Below are 9,330 nucleotides of genomic sequence, written 5' to 3' on the forward strand. Positions count from 1 at the left end.
CAGGGCCACTCCAACATCCACTGCCCTACCTTGTATCTCTTTTATAACCGCATCCATATACATATTGAACAACCATGGAGACATGACACATCCTTGTTTCCCAACCTTCAAATAGAAAAACTCACTCAGTTTCCTATCCCCACGCACTGCAGCCTTAGCACCCTCATACATACTCTTCACAGCATTCAACAACTTCCTATCTACTCCATATATTCTTAGTACTTTCCACAATCTTTACTCTTAATACTTTCGACTGTCTTTACTCTTCAGATATTTTCATTTAACGCTTACCAACTACAGTTTATTGTTTTCACAAATACCGAAGATATACAAACTACTAACTGCAATTACACTTAATGCTGGACAACACTTCACTATTTTCACAAGTAACGATGATGTACAAACTTCAGGAACACTTTATTGTTTGCCAACAACGCTTCACTGTTTCCACAAGTACCGAAAATATACTGCACTGCACTGACACTGAACTACACTCAAACTGAACTGAAAATTGACTGAACTTACTCTAGTCTCTTCCCCATCCTTATATAAGCTTCCTATATTCTAGAGCATTCTACACTCTTCCACATTTCTCGTGCAGTCCAGAAAGAGCAACGATTACAACAGTTACCAACTCGGAGACATCCAAAACATGCCAGAGTTTTCTTACACTGCATAACACACTAAATTATTCAGCATACAAACTTAAATTACATAATTTAACAATCACATAAATAAAACATTATAGAGAAAAAGAGCACAAAAATTAATGCGTAACTTATAAAATAAGTACACTCACAAACAGCAGGCTAACTGGCAACTCACACTCGTATCGGAACTACGGCAAACATCGGGAATTCTCCAGAACAATCTAGCTAGCACTCCAGCTTCCCAACAATATTATCATGACCATTGAGTATTTTGAATATTTGGCTTAAATCTCCTTGCACCCTGGGGTTTGTTAAGGTAAAGAGATTCTGGGCGTCAAAATGCTCCTTGTATAGATTATTTCTGAATCTAGGCATCATTTTTTCGCCATTCTCTCTGCACTTCCAAGTTTGTCTCTATTCTTTTTTTCTTTTTTCTTTTTTATGAGATGACCAGGACTGGGCACAGTACTCTAAGTGTGGGTGTACTCAAGACTGATAAATGAGGAAGTGAAGGAGCGTTGTGGTATGGATGTGGATGTGATAGGAAGCGTTTGAAGAAACACTCTGAGGTTGTTTGGCCATGTGGAGAAGATGAAGAGTGAGAGACTAACGAAGAGAGTGTATGTGAGTGAAGTGGAGGGGGTGAGAGGGAGGGGGAGGCCAAGGATGAGATGGTGGGAAGGAGTGGAGAGGTATGTGAGAGAGGGGGTGTGAGCTGGGAGCAAGGTAGTGGAACAGCAGGGGACAGAGCGACATGGAGGCGATTTGTTTGTGGCCACCCTTTACTGGATTAAGGCATCTGGCAATAGATATATAGATCGACTAATAGACAGGCATTGCCTGAATCCTATTTTGCCTTCAATGCAACTTGTGTTCCTATCTCTATAAGTACTGATATTCTGTGGATTGCTTAACAATACCCGCATTTGGACCTCTCATGTTAGATCACTTGCTAAATTCGCCTCGGAGAAACTTGGATTATTGTTCACAATCCGTATCTTCTTTGCTGGCGAGCAGTTAGCTATAATTTACAAGTCATGTGCATTCTCAGCTCAAATATTACTTATTCTTGTGGAGTGGATGTGGAAAGGTTGCAAATAGCTGAACAAAATTCAAATACAAAGCTATACAATTTTTTAATAACCCGGCAATTACAAATGAATTACCTCCCGCACAAATAAGACGGAATGCATTATTTTACAGATACTTTTATAGCCAATGCCCAAACGAAGCTGCATCCATTGTGCCACCTCTCCACGCCTTCCCTCGTGCCGCACGGTCATCTGGTAGCGTGCATGACTTCAGTGTCACACTGCCGTATTCGCAGAACTTCTGCCTATCAAAATTCATTTATTCCCAGAACTGCTACTCTCTGGAACTCGCTTCCTCAGACAGCGTCTTCCCAAGCTTTAACCTACAGCAGTTCAAGTCCAACTGTTACAGATTTTTATGAGCGGAGGTCCCTGTAATCTGGCGTACTGATTTATTTTTGTTTAATTTCTTTTTCCTTCCTCTGTTTCACCTAAAAAAAAAAAAAAATGACAGGCAACGGGCCAAGGATCAGGATAGGAGGGACTGATGGAGGTAATTATGCTATACAAAGTGCAACAAGAAATACGGAAAGAAAAGAAGAGAAAGGCGCAGAAAATGAAAGAAAATAACGTGCAGTAAGTTAAATATTCTAAAGAAATGAAATGAATCATTTTAAGGATAAAAAGGATATAAAAGTGTCTTTCATTGACCTCTTAACAGGTAAGAGATAGGTGAAAAACCAAATCCCATTTTACTAGTATTTGTAGTTTTTATCTACCACTTGATTTTTCAGAGATGCCAAGTTAGCTTTTACTTGCATTTGTGGCACCTGTATATATAGCACTGTTAGCCCTGAAAACAGATAATGTTTCAACTTCTGCCTCACTTCCCAAAAGACTTATTAAAGAATTTGCGTATGATATTATTATGTCTCTATCTTACATATCTAGACCTAACATGGATTTGAAAAACTGAGCTTTGCATAAGTGGTGGAAGCTTTCTACAACTACACCTCTTCCTAAGTAGGAAGTATTAACAGAGTTGGTTGATTTACACTCTTTCATTCACCCCCGACTTTGGCAAAATTTTGGATTTTTTTTCTTTTTTTTAACCCAGATGGTACTTCAGGATATTATACCTAACTTAGATCCATTTTAGTATGGAAACTTAGCAAGAAGCTTCACTTCACATGATTTAACTTACCTATTTGATACAATACTTAAGGGACTGGATCAACTGAAGAAACTTGCCCAGGCTGTGCTTGTTAATTTCAATGTGTTTGATTCTGTATATCATAATATATGTCTGCAAGTCATAAACTGTGTTTACTAAAATGTAAACCCTCTTTGCTTTCCTTTGATGCAGGCTTTTTGTCAACTCGTTGGCTAAGGGTGAGGTACCGAGATACATTCTCTCAGTGGGGTAACATAACTTGTGGGTTCCTGTTGGGGACACTGCTATATCCTTTCAATTTCCTTGCAATAGTTAACAATGTATGGTGTAACAAAAATGCTCATGTAAAATAGGTGGACAATTTATCTCTTGCTGAAATAGTCAGTGTGAATGACAGTACTAGGTTGACTATGTAGGATGTCTTATATAACATCACCAGCAATGTTTGGAGGTTAACCCATTTGTGACCAGCGTCCTCAGTATAGGACAGAGCTGTGCAATTTCAAAAGCTAAAAAAGGGGAGAACCCCTGGGTAGGGACCTATAAGCTTGAGCCCATAGGCGGAGGGCAGTACGTCTAGTACCCTTCCAGCACAATCTCTCACACAGGAACCATGGGAGTAAATGGGTTAAGGTGTCCTCAAATCCACTGACATGTGAGATAATGATAGCATGTCCTCCAAAAATGACCCATTACTTTCTCACAACTAATGCTAAGTGACTGTCCTTTACCAGTTATAAATACATGTAAACTTCTAAGAGTTAACATAATCTCAGAACTAATAGAAATGGTTCTAGGTGGGAGCGCCCATCATCAACACTTCATGCAGTGCTGCCTACTTCTTCCTTCATGTCTATCATTCTTTTCCTATGTCCGTCCTACTCTCTTTCTGTTTCTCCCATCCTTCCTGTCACAATTTACTGTTCTTCCTTCTACTAAAGGTGCTGTACACTGCGTGGCAAGCCAAATAGTTTCTTGTATTATAGGAAACCATTCTCAATGCTGGGTGACAACTATGTAGCCAAATTACGGGGTGACATGGAGCCTGCCATGGTGCCCCAGGCAACTGAGTGGGAAGACGCTAATGCAGAGTCCTCCCAGGTACGAAACCTCCACACTAATTCCCGTGCTTCGCTATGGCAAGGCACTGTCAGCAGCATGGGAACATCGGTTCGCTGTCTGGGATGACCCCTCAGGTACAGTTGCTTGCATTCAGTTGGTTGGTCGGCTCACTCAGGTAGACTGGGGAAGTACAAAAACAACAACTTATTTGAAATACCATATAAACCACATCATTAATAAGTGAAACAAGAATATGTTTATGCTGTATCATGCTCGTCAGTTTGGCATTAGCAAGAATGCTATGTTTACCCTGTACACCTGGTTTAAATGCACAGCACTTGAATATGCAACGCCAGTATGGCAACCAGGTTTGTCACAGGCGCAGTACATGCAAATAGAATGCATACAGGAAACATTCTTTAGGATCATATTATGGGTAGAATATATATATAAAAAAAGAGAAATACGAAACAGCTTTGTCATTCAATACAAATCACTGCATGACAAAAGAGCTCACAGTTATTCACCTTGGCAGGGTAGGGATGGTGGCATAGGGTCCTCCCTGTTGCCATCCAGCGACTGTACCGGCAGCGACTGTTGCAATTTCCAGTCATGCTCGTCAGCGAAGTGAAGGTGTGGCCTTAGTCTTCACCAATTTCCGTGGCCTTAGCACCAACCTAAATTCAGTTCATTTTTTCCTAGTCCATATCCCCTCTAGCCCTGTTCTTCACAGAACCACAAATCTCACACTCTACCGAAATATTTCCATTTTGTGTTCCTGGTTACCATCTCCTCACAAACTTCTGTAACAAGGGCAGCATCTTTTATTATATTAAATCTCAATATGCAGTTGACACTATTCTAAACTTCACTTCATCCAGTTTTGATTACTCATTGTATAAGCTGTCTAAATATTACCAAATATATCTGTGTAGTCTATCTCTCCCCCAGTGCTTCTTCAGAACCCAGTGTAATTGACTACATATCCACACAGTTGAGTAACCTTAACCCTGCCCTTAGCACCGAAATTACCATTTTGGGTGATTTTAACGTACACAATGTTGAGTGGTTATTGCATTCTGTCAGGAATGACGATGCTGGTCTAGAGTGCAAGCTGTTTGCAGAATCGTTTAATCTCACACACCTGGTAAAGCAACCAACCAGAATACCAGATAATCTTGACCATAATGCCCATCTCTTGGATCTATTCCGACAAATAATCAAGATCAATACAGGATAGAGGTACTGTCACCACATGGATCCTCTGACCACAATCTCATCAAAGCCTCACTAGTTAACCCCCCCAAACCTCCCCGTTCTGAACCTGTCAAGGTGACCTGATGGCATTTTGATATGGGAAACTGGGATGGATATGTTCGTATGGATTTATTCATACCAAGTCAAATGTTCACTATAAGATCGAACTCACCAAAATGGTTTCATAGCAACTGTGCCACAGCAACAGCCCAAAAGTCATTAGCATATAACTCTTACTTAAAATCAAAACCATCTGAACCACTCTCTCAATTTAAAATTGCTAGAAACCATGCAAAAGCTGTAATAAATCTAGCTAAATCAAACTTGCCCAGGCTTCTGATCCTCTGCAGAGGGCAACTGCCCTTGGATTCAACACTCCTCGCCTCCCGCAGCTTGTTCAATCCCCCCAGGTTTCACCATTGCTTCCTGCCTCTACACCTCCGGCGTTCATGCCCAGGGCTCACTACATCAAGCTTTTATTCAAAGATAACACAACTGTGGACATCAAACTTCGATGGTTGTCTGAGGTCACCTGTGCTTTTCACCTTGACTGCACCCAAGCAGAGGTCAAGATGTCTGCAATCACTTCTTGTTTTGTCAACATCTCCAGACATCGCAGGGACATTGTACACGTAGATAGCGTAACTAAAGAAGAGTTCCTGTCCCTTTCTTTGGAAATTCAAGGCTCATCTGAGAGACCTGGCAAGTTTCCTACTTACTTCCTTACACGTTATCCTGTCTGCACTGATCCCAACTTGGCCAAGGAGCTGCCAGGTGTCCACTCAGCCTGACATTTCCACCAGAATGGCACTCCTATCAATTGGCTGGTAGTCACCTGGAGCGTTCCTCACCTGCCACCACCAATTTTCACCTTCAGCTTCTTCCCTGCCATCTTGTGAGTTTCGCAAGATGAAGGACGAGCAACCATGGTGCTTTTGATGCTGGGGCATTGGTCACATCTGGTATTGCTCTGCACCAGAGTGGTGTGCATGGTGCTCTGGCCAACACGACTCTTGGTCGTGTCCTCACCGACCCCCTCTACCTGCTTCTGATACAGCCTCGATGCAACCCAACCCGCCATTACCAGATACCTTGCACTGGAAATGTCCCCAGTGTCATCAAGAAGGGCTTAACATTTGGCATGGCTGCACTAGATGCCGGCTAACCCAGCCCCTGTTGCTAAGGGTGGGGCTCCACTAGCGTCACCACCACCACCACTCTGTGCTGCCGCTCCCCCTGCCTTCACTGTCGGTGTGGACTCAGCTGCAGTCACCGAACTTCGTGATGCTGTTGCCACTCTCAGGACTCGAATTAGCTCACTTACAGCATGTTTCAATGCAACAGAAGCCCGCATTGATGGCTTGATTAGCAAGTAAACCACACTTGAGACAACATTAAATTCACTGGCTGAATCACAAGTCATCATTACGACTGTCACCACCTTTACGGAGAAGCTGGACTTCATTGTCACTCCCACTGGACACCTGAAAGCTCCCCCCCAGGGAGTCTTCCCCTCGTGGCATGCCGCATAGCACTTCTCATGCCACCACTACTTCCTCATCTGGCCCTCGCAAATGTCATGGCAAAGTTCGGTAACATGGCACAGCTGCATTCTCTTGGAATGCCTGTGGTGTAACTGACTGGTCTAAACTTACTGCACTCAAAGTATATGTATACAGTCACCACCCGGATATCATTATCATTCAGGAATCCTTTGTTGGCCGTGCGCTACTTGGGGTAGAGGTACCCACTCTCAGTGGTTATGTTTCTTACGTCCATCGTGTTAGGAATGGCCTTGTCACGTGTGTCCACTCCTCCATTCAGCACCGTTTCCTCCGAAGCTCTGTAGACAACGAGACAACCTTCCAACTTCTTGAGGTCACGATTGGAAGCGGCACAATACGGTTGTGCAACGTGTACTCTGTACCAGGCAGGTTGAATACAGCTGCTCTCCCAGCTCCCACCGTCCATGGCATGATATACATGGGGGATTATGATGCCCGACACCCTGCTTTGGGGGACCTTTCTGCCACCATTAACCATAACGGGACTAAACTTCTTGAGTATATTCGTTGAAATCAGCTCACCCACTGGGACACTGGTGGGGCCACACACTCTCGAGAAGGCACACTAGATCACGTCCTTACTTCCTGCCTCGTGGCATCCCAGGTCAGGTGTTCATCTATCCCTGCACTCTTCTCTGATCACATTGCTTTCAGCCTTCATTATTCCCTTCCTGCTACACCTTCTTCTGTACACAGACGCACTCGCATTGCAATCACACCCAAGTACTGCCCTACATACACCTCCTATATGACCAACCTTCTTCCCACGTTCGACCTTCATTGTCCCGAAAAGTTGTATTCATCACTTGTCAGCTCCACGCACAACTTCTAAACCCATTATGTCAGCAGGCCACACATGACGCGCCATCATGATGCCCACACCTGGACACTGGATAATCGCATTGCTCAGGCAGAGAGGAAGGCGGTGGAAGACGGTTTTGCCTTTCAAAGATGACCTTCCCCCGAGAGTCTCCATTGGTATCGATTGTCGAGGGATGATCTAGTTGCTCTCCAGCACTGCATTTATATCGATTCATGGCATAAACATACTGATAGCATCAACCATCAAACAACTGTTAGTTCCATGTGGTGCCTTATCAACAAGGTTGTCAAGAAGAGGCCCCCTAGTGTCCTCCACCACAGTCCAGCACATTACGCACGGGATCTTGTAGATGCCTGGTCTGCACAGTCACCGGCTTGCACCCTTCCCGCACACACACAGGACATGCTCTTCACCCAGAAAAACTTTCATGCACTCCATCTCACCACCACTTTACTGAGGACAGACGATGAGGATGGTGTGGCTATAACTGATGATGAATTGTGACGGGCCCTCGCTAGGGGTAGGGTAACGGCTCCAGGTGATGATGGCATCACTTTTTCTGTCCTCTTTGTCCTCCTGAAAGTTCCTGGTAATCCCCTTCTCTAGCTGTTCAACCTTTGCATCCATCTGGGATACATGCCACAAGCCTGGACCCACAGTACAATTGTGCCTATTCCTAAACCTGGCACTGATAAATTCCGACCTGTTTCCCACACCTCCTGCTTCAGTAAAGCACTGGACCGCATCCTCCTTATAAGACTCTTGTTTAGGCTACAGGACAAGCTCTCGCCCCGACTGTACAGCTTTTTACCACAGTGAGGGACACATCACTGCCTCATGGAGCTATACACCCTCCTATCCCCCACCAGTGTAGTGGCCTTCATTGATTTAAAGAGTGCATTTGATGTCGCCAACAGAGACATTATCCTAGACCAGCTAGTGGATTTTGGAGTTAAGGGAAACCAGCTGTGATGGATACATGGTTACCTGTCTAATAGGTCCTCTCGTGTTCTTTTTAAGGGCACATACAGCACTGCTAAGGATTTCGAGCTTGGTACTCCACAAGGTGGTGTCCTTAGTCCTTTTTTGTTTAATATCCTCATACATCGTCTACTCACCCTCCTTCCTGACATCCCTGGAACCACGATTACTTGCTACGCTGATGACATCTGCATTCACTCAAATTCCTGAGCAGATCTGCAACGTTTCCTTCACTTGTTTCGAGAGTCAGCTTCCAAATGCAGATTCATTATCTCTTCAAAAAATAGTAGAATCTTCACTTCCTGTCCAGCAAGAACACTGCCTGTAGTCTCTGTCGGAGATTGTGTTATCCCTCTGTGCACACAATACCTTTATCTGGGGGCACCTGTACGGATTACTCCCTCCATTCCTGCAAGACAATGCTTGCATCTGATTGTTCGGGATCTGCTGACCTGGCTACAGCGGCGCCTAAAACCTCTCAAGTGCCTCACTAATTATGCTGCTGGGGTGTCTATTCCTCTAGCACGAACCATATACATTGTGTTCATTCGATCAATTGTTGATTATCTCTCCCCTGCTCTTTGTCAACTTTCCAGAACAGCCTTACAACCTCCTGAGAAGTTCCAAAATCCAGTAATGAGACTCATCCTGGGCTGCCCTGGCTCAATCAGAATTGTCAACATGCAACTTGAACTCAATCTTCCACCACTTGTTGTGAGAATATATTCATGGTTACATTCTTCAGCGTTAAGTGCCTGCATTCTCCTCATCTTTCTCCCCACTACTC

Source organism: Coenobita brevimanus, chromosome 80 (genome assembly GCF_032717465.1).
Source record: "Coenobita brevimanus isolate Jiangsu-jjx chromosome 80, ASM3271746v2, whole genome shotgun sequence".
Taxonomy (NCBI): Eukaryota; Metazoa; Arthropoda; class Malacostraca; order Decapoda; family Coenobitidae; genus Coenobita; species Coenobita brevimanus.